The sequence below is a fragment of the Herpailurus yagouaroundi genome, unplaced genomic scaffold, assembly GCF_014898765.1.
Source record: "Herpailurus yagouaroundi ecotype Mexico unplaced genomic scaffold, PumYag 182, whole genome shotgun sequence".
Taxonomy (NCBI): domain Eukaryota; kingdom Metazoa; phylum Chordata; class Mammalia; order Carnivora; family Felidae; genus Herpailurus; species Herpailurus yagouaroundi.
Genome location: NW_024412413.1, coordinates 27,040,497 through 27,049,140, shown reverse-complemented (window position 1 = coordinate 27,049,140; position 8,644 = coordinate 27,040,497). Strand labels below are relative to the sequence as shown.

The 8,644-nt window shown below is 38.0% G+C and overlaps 1 long non-coding RNA gene across 1 annotated transcript; it reads right to left on the bottom strand.

Moving 5' to 3' along the window:
- Window positions 1-6,247: 6,247 nt before the first annotated feature.
- LOC121041047 (uncharacterized) lies at window positions 6,248-8,298 on the bottom strand. The gene is made up of 3 exons (XR_005795538.1): window positions 8,078-8,298; window positions 6,441-6,620; window positions 6,248-6,359 (listed from the first exon to the last, which is right to left on the bottom strand). It is a non-coding gene; the product is annotated as an uncharacterized LOC121041047 (long non-coding RNA).
- Between the last annotated feature and the right edge of the window lie 346 nt (window positions 8,299-8,644).

Sequence of the window (8,644 nt, the reverse complement as noted above, 5' to 3'; positions counted from 1 at the left end):
GAAATGTCTGTTCAAGTCTCTTGCCCATTTTTAAATCGAACTGTTTGTTTATTTTGTTGTTGAGTTTTAGGGGTTCTTTATCTATTCTGGATATTAACTCTTTGTAAAATATATGGCTTGTGAATATTTTCTCCCATTCCATAGGCTGTCTTTTCACCCTGTTGATTGTTTCCTTGTCCATAGAAGAAACTCTTTGGATTATGAGAGTTTTCATTTCTTTGTATCCTAGACAGGGTTGAGTAGTGTCAGATTTTTTTTCATTCTTGTCCTTCACGCTTTATAAACTCTGGAAGTCTCAGAACTTGAGCAAAAATAGTTCTGGAACTCAGGAGTCTTTATTCCCAACCCAGGGCTCAGTAGTGGTTTAAATATTAACCATTTATGCCCTTGTATCTCTACTTTCTACAAAATTTTAAGATAATTAACATAGTTGTGGGCCTGGAATTTGGATTTGCCTTATAACCCCCCTCAACCTGTCTAGCAGTAGGGAAATGCATCCATCCTTACCTTTCATTTCAAAAGCCTCATGGAAAACATGACCACTTACCTTGCTGTGTTTTTCTAAGTGTACATGGGAAATATGGGCAGAGCATTGGGGATGGTATGATATGCCATCATTTGGAGGGTTGAGGTCCTTTTAAGACACAGCTAGAGATAAAATTCAAGGAATAGTTGAATTGAAAAAGTTGATCAGAATAGGTCTAGGTTATTGTTAATGCAATAAAAAAGAAAGGTAGTTTGGACAGAGATGTCGAACAGTTCAAATCTGGAAGGCTGTTGTGATTCTGCTGTTACAAAAATATGGGGCAGGCATTTACAGGTCAACGTAGTTAATTCCATGCAAATCACACATTACTTTATAGAACTCATTGTTCAAAGATAATATAGAAAGAAATCCTTCTTCATTTACCTTTGTCCCAGAAGACCTTCTATTGGCTGAAAGGTATTCACAGTGGTTTATAGGCATGAATTAGAGCATAGGTCTTCTCCCTGAGGAAGTAGGAATTAGGCCCTGCATTTATGAATAATGCAGAGTGATGCCAGGGAAAAGGGCAGTATGATGGGTGAGTCTCTCTCTGTCTAGATACATTCCACCAAGCTCTCCTTTACTTAACCCAGACCTGGGTTTGTTTACTTGCAAGCTAATTAACCTTAGTGTCCTCATCTGAAAATGAGGATAATAATAATTCTGACTTCGCAGGACTGTTGTGACCATTAAAAGAGATAATGCATTTGAAGTGCCTAGCATATAAGAAGCACTGGATAAATGCTAGCTCGTTTATACCCTTTCTGAATCCTTAAAAGGCTTTTGGTGGAGTGCCTCATAATTTAGTAGCTAATCGCGTACTGTCTTATATAGTTTGCCCTATTTCTTCGAAGTTAATCATATCTTTCCTATGCATCATAAATTTCATGAAGGAGACCGGCTCCCTTACATTGTACAGAACGTGTCCACAGGTATTCTTTTGCACATCTTTTGAACCTTGCACTTGCTCAGCTCACAGCTGAACATGGACAAGGCACTCTACAACATATATGAACTGATTGATGGCTCTTTGTCAGAAAGATGAATCCCTCCAGAAGTTACTTCAGTGATTGTGAATCATAAAGCTTCACTTTGAAGAAAGAGCAAAGTGTATTTAAACATCCTAAAAGAAAGCTTCTCAAGTTGAGAATTTTTAGTCTGTTAGATTAAATACAAAATGATTATTAATCCTTTTTCATGGGAGCACTCTGGTAAAGTTAAAAAGTTCCTGTGGCACACTGTCCCTTTTTGAAGAGGAAAACACAATACTGTAGCAGTACGTGAAGCCAATTGCTAAGCAACAGAACCAGGTCTGGACTGCCCAGGACTGAAAATTCTTCTTTGTTCAGGATGATGAAGAATTATTAAATGGAAAGTGCTTAATAGAATCTTACCTGCAACAGTAACACTCGTTATTTTTCAGAGCACTAATCAGCAGTTGATAACAAATTTTCACAGGAGACTCTTTGACAGTAGCTTACATTTTCTGTTCTCTGAGTGAAGGAGTTCAACAAGGTTTTGGACATTCATCTTTTGTGGAAGGTATGTTTCTGCGGCCTAGGTTTAATCCAGGACTATAAGAATCCATCTCAAGTAATGTCAATTCCAGTTAATCTTGATGCAAAAGTGTTTGTTGGCATAATTTAACAATGGTCTCCAGACAGCATCATGTTGGGAACTCGTTAGAAATGCAAATTCCCCCGCCCCATTCTGGGCCCTCTGAATCAGAAACCCTGGGGTTTCAGCACCCCATTTTCAGTAGCCCACCTGGTGATTCTAATGACCCTTAAAGTTTGATACCAGGGACATCGAGAGTTAGGATTACTGTGTGAGACATGTCAAAGTAGATAGCAAAGGGCTAAGTTCAGTTTCGTACTAGTGGATCATCTGGAATAACTGTGGAACTGTTGAACCATGTTGAACTGGGGAAGAAATTAATTCAGGAAATAACCATAGAGGGTGAAAAGCGTGTGTAATGAAAGAGATTTTTCAAGGCAGACCACACTTATGCCCTGCTGTAATTGGAGCCGTTTGTAAACACCTTTCACCAGGTACATCTACAGGCAGTCAGTTACCGAAGAGATCATTTACTGAGAATATATAGCAATTTCTTTGTTTTCTCTCCCCAGAGACATTAAGGTGAAACGATGTCTATTGCTCATAACAATGGAGATTGGCAACCTGAAAGGTTTTAAATGAAACAAAATAGAAGTCTAGAAAAAAAAAATATGTGCACATCAATATCATGAAACTCGGCATCATTTTGAAAGTTTGAAATAATGGGTACTAACTCAGGCAGAATGACTGAAAAGGTCATTGCTCAGCTACATATGGAGAATTAAATTTGGTAAATGGTGTAATTTCATTCCATCAGCTACTAGCTCTGCGACAAGTCACTTCACCTCTCCTGTGCCTCCTGCACTACTTTTGTAACATAAGGGGCCATTTCTCAATTCCTTTCCGTGTCCAGAATTCTGTGAATGGATGATACTGCACATTCTGTGAAAGATCTCATTTCTTTTCAGAGAGATATCGTATGTACTAGCTCACTTGACTTTTATGAGAACACAATCCTTCTGTACTGGAGACCTGAATCTTAGAGAGCATGTAATAATCATTGTATAGGGTTCAGCAGAAGGTTCACACATTTAATAATCAACTGACTCTGGACATGCTGTTTTGGGTAATGTCTTGCTGAGCTTGCAGGATGTGCATCATAAGAAGCATATTTTTGTGTGGCCATGCCTTGATTTCTATGTGTTCTCAAAGTGAACCACAACATTCCAGGAAAGATCCGTGAGCTCTAAATTGAGGCTAAGCTGCCATGACCATACTCTCTGGGGTGCATATTTCCAGAGACCTTGACTGGTTGTGAAGGGAATAGGGTATCAGGGGGGCAGTAATTAGGATTTAGGATTTTGGGATAAGACTGACTTATATTTGAATCCTAGCTTTGCCACTTAGCTAGTGGTACCTACTTCCTAAGGCTGTACAAGGATTGAAAAAAGTTAAACGACATGATATGTGTAAAGAATGCCCACAGTTCCTGGAAGGAAGTAAGTGTTCAATAATTATTAGCTTAAAAAATTAAGGTTAGAATTGTTGAGGGCAATTGGATCATCCAAAGCGGGTCTCAGTGAATATGTTATTTTACATACAAACCTGTGTTGTTTTGCATTCTGCTTATCCTCCATATACAGTTGTGTCTTAGGTTTACTGACTAATTGACTATTTATTTATTTATTTATTTAGTGTGAGAGAGAGAGAGAGCAGGGGAGGGGCAGAGGGGGAGGAGGAGGAGGAGGAGAGAGAGAGAGAGAGAGACAGAGAGTCCCAAGCAGGTTTTGCACCGTCAGCACAGAGCCTGACGTGGGACTTGATCTCATGAACCATGAGATTATGACCTGAGCTGAAATCAACAGTCAGACGCTTAATCAACTGAGCCACCCAGATGCCCTGATTCATTGACTTCTTAATTCAAGAACCATTTAGGGGTGCCTGGCTGGCTCAGTTGGTAAAGCATGTGACTCTTGATCTTAGGGCTTGTGAGTTTGAGCCCCACATTGGGTGTGGAGCCTACTTAAAAGAAAAAGAAAAAGAGGGGCCCCTGGGTGGTTCAGTCAGTTGACTTGACTTCTTGACTTTGGCTCAGGTCAGGATCTTGTGGTTCTTGGGGTTCATGAGTTCAAGCCCCACATTGGGCTCTGCGCTGACAGCACGGAGCCTGCTTGGTATTCTGTCTCCCTCTCTCTCTCTGCTCCTCCCACACTTTCTCTCTCTCTGTCTCTCTCTCAAAATGAATAGAAATAAACTTGAAACTTTTTTAAAAATACGATAAAAAAAGGAAGAAAATGAACTATTTATTGAGCACCTATTATGTGTCAGACTTTCTTGTAGACATTGGAAACACAGCAGCAAACAAGCTAGCAAAGGTCCTTGCTCTTATGGACCCACATGTTAATGGGGAGAGACAGAAAGAAAGAAACAAATAACTAAGAATAAACAAGCAACAAACAAGAAAATTAACTGATAGTGATAAATGCTGAGAAAAAAATGAAACAGGGTGATGTGATAGAGTCTGGGGAGCAGTTTTAGATCAGGTGTTCAGGGAAGGCCTCTTTGAAGAGGTGACATTTAAAATGTCATGTGAATGACAAGATGGAGCAAAGTTCTAAAGTCTGAGAAAGATAAGATAGCGGTAGTGGTGAGGGTGGAGAGAGACATGACCAAGTTAGGAGATGTGACAATAGAATCAACAGGATTTATTGATGGGTTGGATGGAAGGTGTGAGGGCAAGAGAGGAATCAGAGATGACTCATGGTCTCTGGCCTGATGAGTTAGTGGTACATCTATAGAAGCGAGCAGGTTGGGGAGGAATAGGCTGGGGTAAGAAGAATCAGAAGTCTGGATTTGGAAAGATTGAGTTGCCTGTTGGACTCTGAGTGGAGTTTTCGAGTGGACAACTGGGTACATGAGACCAGAATTAAACGTTTGGGAGTTCTTTTTTTTTTTTTTTTCGCCTTTAGATAATACTTAATGGACTGAGCTGGATGAGAGTACTTAGGGAAATAAGTACAGTCAGAAAAGAGAAGAGGTTGTAGGAGTATTCTTAAAATCTCAGGTACTTATGACTCATAACAAAACTTCAGAGTAATAACACTCTTGTAGAATTAAAATGAATTGAAAGGAATTTTTGACTTTCTTACATTCTTTGATATATTTTGGGGGCCAAAAAGAAGTCTGGTTTTAATACACCTGTCTTATATTTGCATTCATTTGACCCATGTTTTTGAGTGCCTACTGCCAGGTGCCTTGTTAGGGACTATGTACAAAATGAGATCAAAAGAAACCAATCATGTTATTGGTGAAACATATTTGCTGAACACATGCTGTGTGCATTGTACTAGATGATTTGAGTATAGACCACAAAAATGAAAAATCAATTCTCTGTTCCCAAGAGAAGACAGTCTACCACGGCCGCTCAAGAGGAGAACAAACCCCTCAAAAGTCGCAAGGAAAGTGTGTTTCTTTTTTCTTCTACATATGGATGGCCTTTGGTCATTGGCCATTAGGAGGTCTATGTGGGCCAAATGAATTTGGTGAAGTAGGCCACAGTCTAAAACCCATTTTGGTTTCCATGCAACACCCAGTGTTCATCCCAACAGGTGCTCTTTGACAATAAATTTCATATTAGAAATACATAAATAAATAAGTCAATAAATAAATAATAAAATAAACAAAACCCATTTTGTTTTTTCCCCTCCTTTCTACTTCTTGTCTGTGGGAAGGCTTCCATGAGTGGAAAGAAGCTTATTTCAGCCCATCTCATACTTGTGGTTGACTCGTGCTCCAAGCACCTCAGCATTCACATCCTTATTATCTGGGGACAAGAGACATAGAGAATCCATCAGCACTTTTAATGGCTGATTTCTTTTCCCCATTAAATCAAGCACAGTCTCTCTGAAGAACAGTTCTAATGCTTTCAATATTGATATCCACTGTTTGTTCAGAATTCTATACTTCCTCCATTGCTAGTGGATGGATTGGATCTGTGCCCACTTATCAGTGAAAATGGAAAGGAAAGGAAGCACCTCTTCTGGGCTAATGGTTGTATTTGCTTTATGAAGATGCAGCTGAATGTTTTGGTGGATTGTTGTCAGAAAGAACAGCCTAGCATCAATTATGTGGAAACAAAAATCATTATATTTAGTAGTCATTGTCTAATTTTTAAATGGACTTTATTAAATAAACCCAGATAAGAGCTTAGTTCATTCAAATACCTGGTACATTTTCTGATAAATCATCCTGGCAGACCCATTGTGATGATGAAGTTCTGCTTGGAAAGAAAGACTCAGTGAGTTCCATGTGAAGTTTTTTGTGGTCAGTGTGGTCAATTGGTAATGGAAATACTTACATTTTTGGGGGGAGATAGGGTCAAATAATTTTTTGGTGCCTTATGATGTCAGATTTTGTCATCTCAGCCAAATGCTTGGCCATACGCTTAAACAATTTCAAATTTGTGTTGTTGCTGTTCATTGAAAAACGTCTTAACCCTTGTCCCCTGATATCCATATAGTTTGCTTCTGTCACTTTCCTTGAACAAGAATAGAAGGTTAGTTACTAAGTTGTTCATCACAAACGTTAATTCCGTTAATTCCTTATGTCTGCTATTGGAAGTGTATGGATTTCTCCTCAAATAATGATACATGATCTGAGCCCAGTAGATATTCAGCAGAGAATTTAGCTATTAAATTTTACCATTCAGAAGACTTCGGTTTGATTGTTAGCTAGTACTTGAGAGTCTAAATGACACTCATTTACTACTTTTTTTTCAGTCACTGCATTTAGTCATATCACCAGAAAGTCATTCTGATATTGTATTAGTTTGTGTTTTAAGTTGGGTTAATACCGGGAAGGTACATTTGAAGAACATTTTGGTATCTTATACAAAATAACACAGAGAAATCATAGTATTAATTTATCTAGTGTTCCTTATATAAAGAATCACAGGAAAAATTCCTGCTTGAAACCAGCATCAGAGAAATGTTGGTCTTTTCAGATGACTCAGTGTATTTTCTGAGATGGGAACCATAGTACAAATGGTTTTCTCTTTCTATCATGAATGCCAGGAAACTAAGAACTTATTTTAGCATGTCCTAATATCTTTAGGTATCCTAATATCTTAAACTTTTAACTGGCTTCTTATCCATCTTTCAAATGTGTGTAGTACAGGTTTATAATAATTCCAAGTTTTTTGAAGAAAAATAGGAGGCATTCCCCTCCCCTGGCCCCCTGACTGGGTTTTCTTATCAAAACACTCTTCCTTCATTGAACTTGTAATATTTTGTAAATATTAATTATTATTTGCCCTTGTTTATGTTTGTCTCCTTCTCTAGACTCTAAGCTCCATAAGACAGAGACCATATCTCTCTTTCAGTATATTAGCCCTACCTGATCCTAGCACGTAGTAAATGCTCAATAAAAACTTGTGGTCAAATTATGAATGAATTGTAGTAATCCTAGTACTATCAATCACTTAGACTATCAAGTCTTAACATACTTCGAACATCTAGAAATGTTGTTGGGATATTACATAAGTACATGATAATTTGCATGATAATGTATTCAGCTCTTTTAAAAGGTTTACAATTTAGATTTTTATAAACTGTCCCAGAATTTTTACAATAAGCAATAATTAACCTAAGATCAAAACAAAATATTAGAGAATTTAAGGAATCATTAGAATCCATAACTAAGTAAAAGAGGTATCTATTAGTACACACGATTCATGTAATATTATGTACAGCATTTTACGAAGAGTTATACAGAAAAGGGGACAGCATGGTTGCAGATTCCAAGTATAGTTTTAAGATTTACAGTTAGAGAGATAGATGCTTATATTTCCTTTGACAAATTCTGTTTTTAAGTCTTTTTTGGGGGGATGGGAGGGTATGGGGAAGAGTAGGTACATGAGATTCCTGTTGCGTGTTCAGAAAATTGCAAACATGAAATGAGAAATAAGAATTCAGGTTCAGAAGTCTTCATACTTACCTGATGATGGGCAAACCTTTCACCATCTTCCTTTTCTACTTCTTTCCTCTTCTCTTCTGTACCTTTGTTCTTCTCTTTCTTCAGTTGTCCTATTTCCTTAGTCTTCTCTGATCTGTGACAGTTTCATGACTGTGACACTCTGACTAGTGATTGTCAGATGTTTTGTGGAAGGTCTCTCGGTTTGGGTTTGCCTGATGTTTCCTCATGAAAAGACTGAGATTTTGAACTTTGGGGAAGGACCGCAGAGGTGGTATGTCCTTCTTGTCACATCATGTTGGGACACGTGATGTCAATATGATTGGTTTCTTGTGGGGTTTAACCTTGATCATTGGGTTCAGGTGGTGCCTGCCAGGTTTCTCTGCTATGAAGTTTTTTTTTTTTTTCTATATTGGTTAGAAGTGCTGTTGTACCCAGATTTCCTGAGATATAATTGACAAATAAAAATTGTTTACATTTATGGAGCACATGTGATAGTTTGATATATGTATACGTTGTAGTTGTTTACCACAATCAAGCTTATCGATACATCCATCATGTCACATAGTTATTTTTTTTTAATGTATGGTG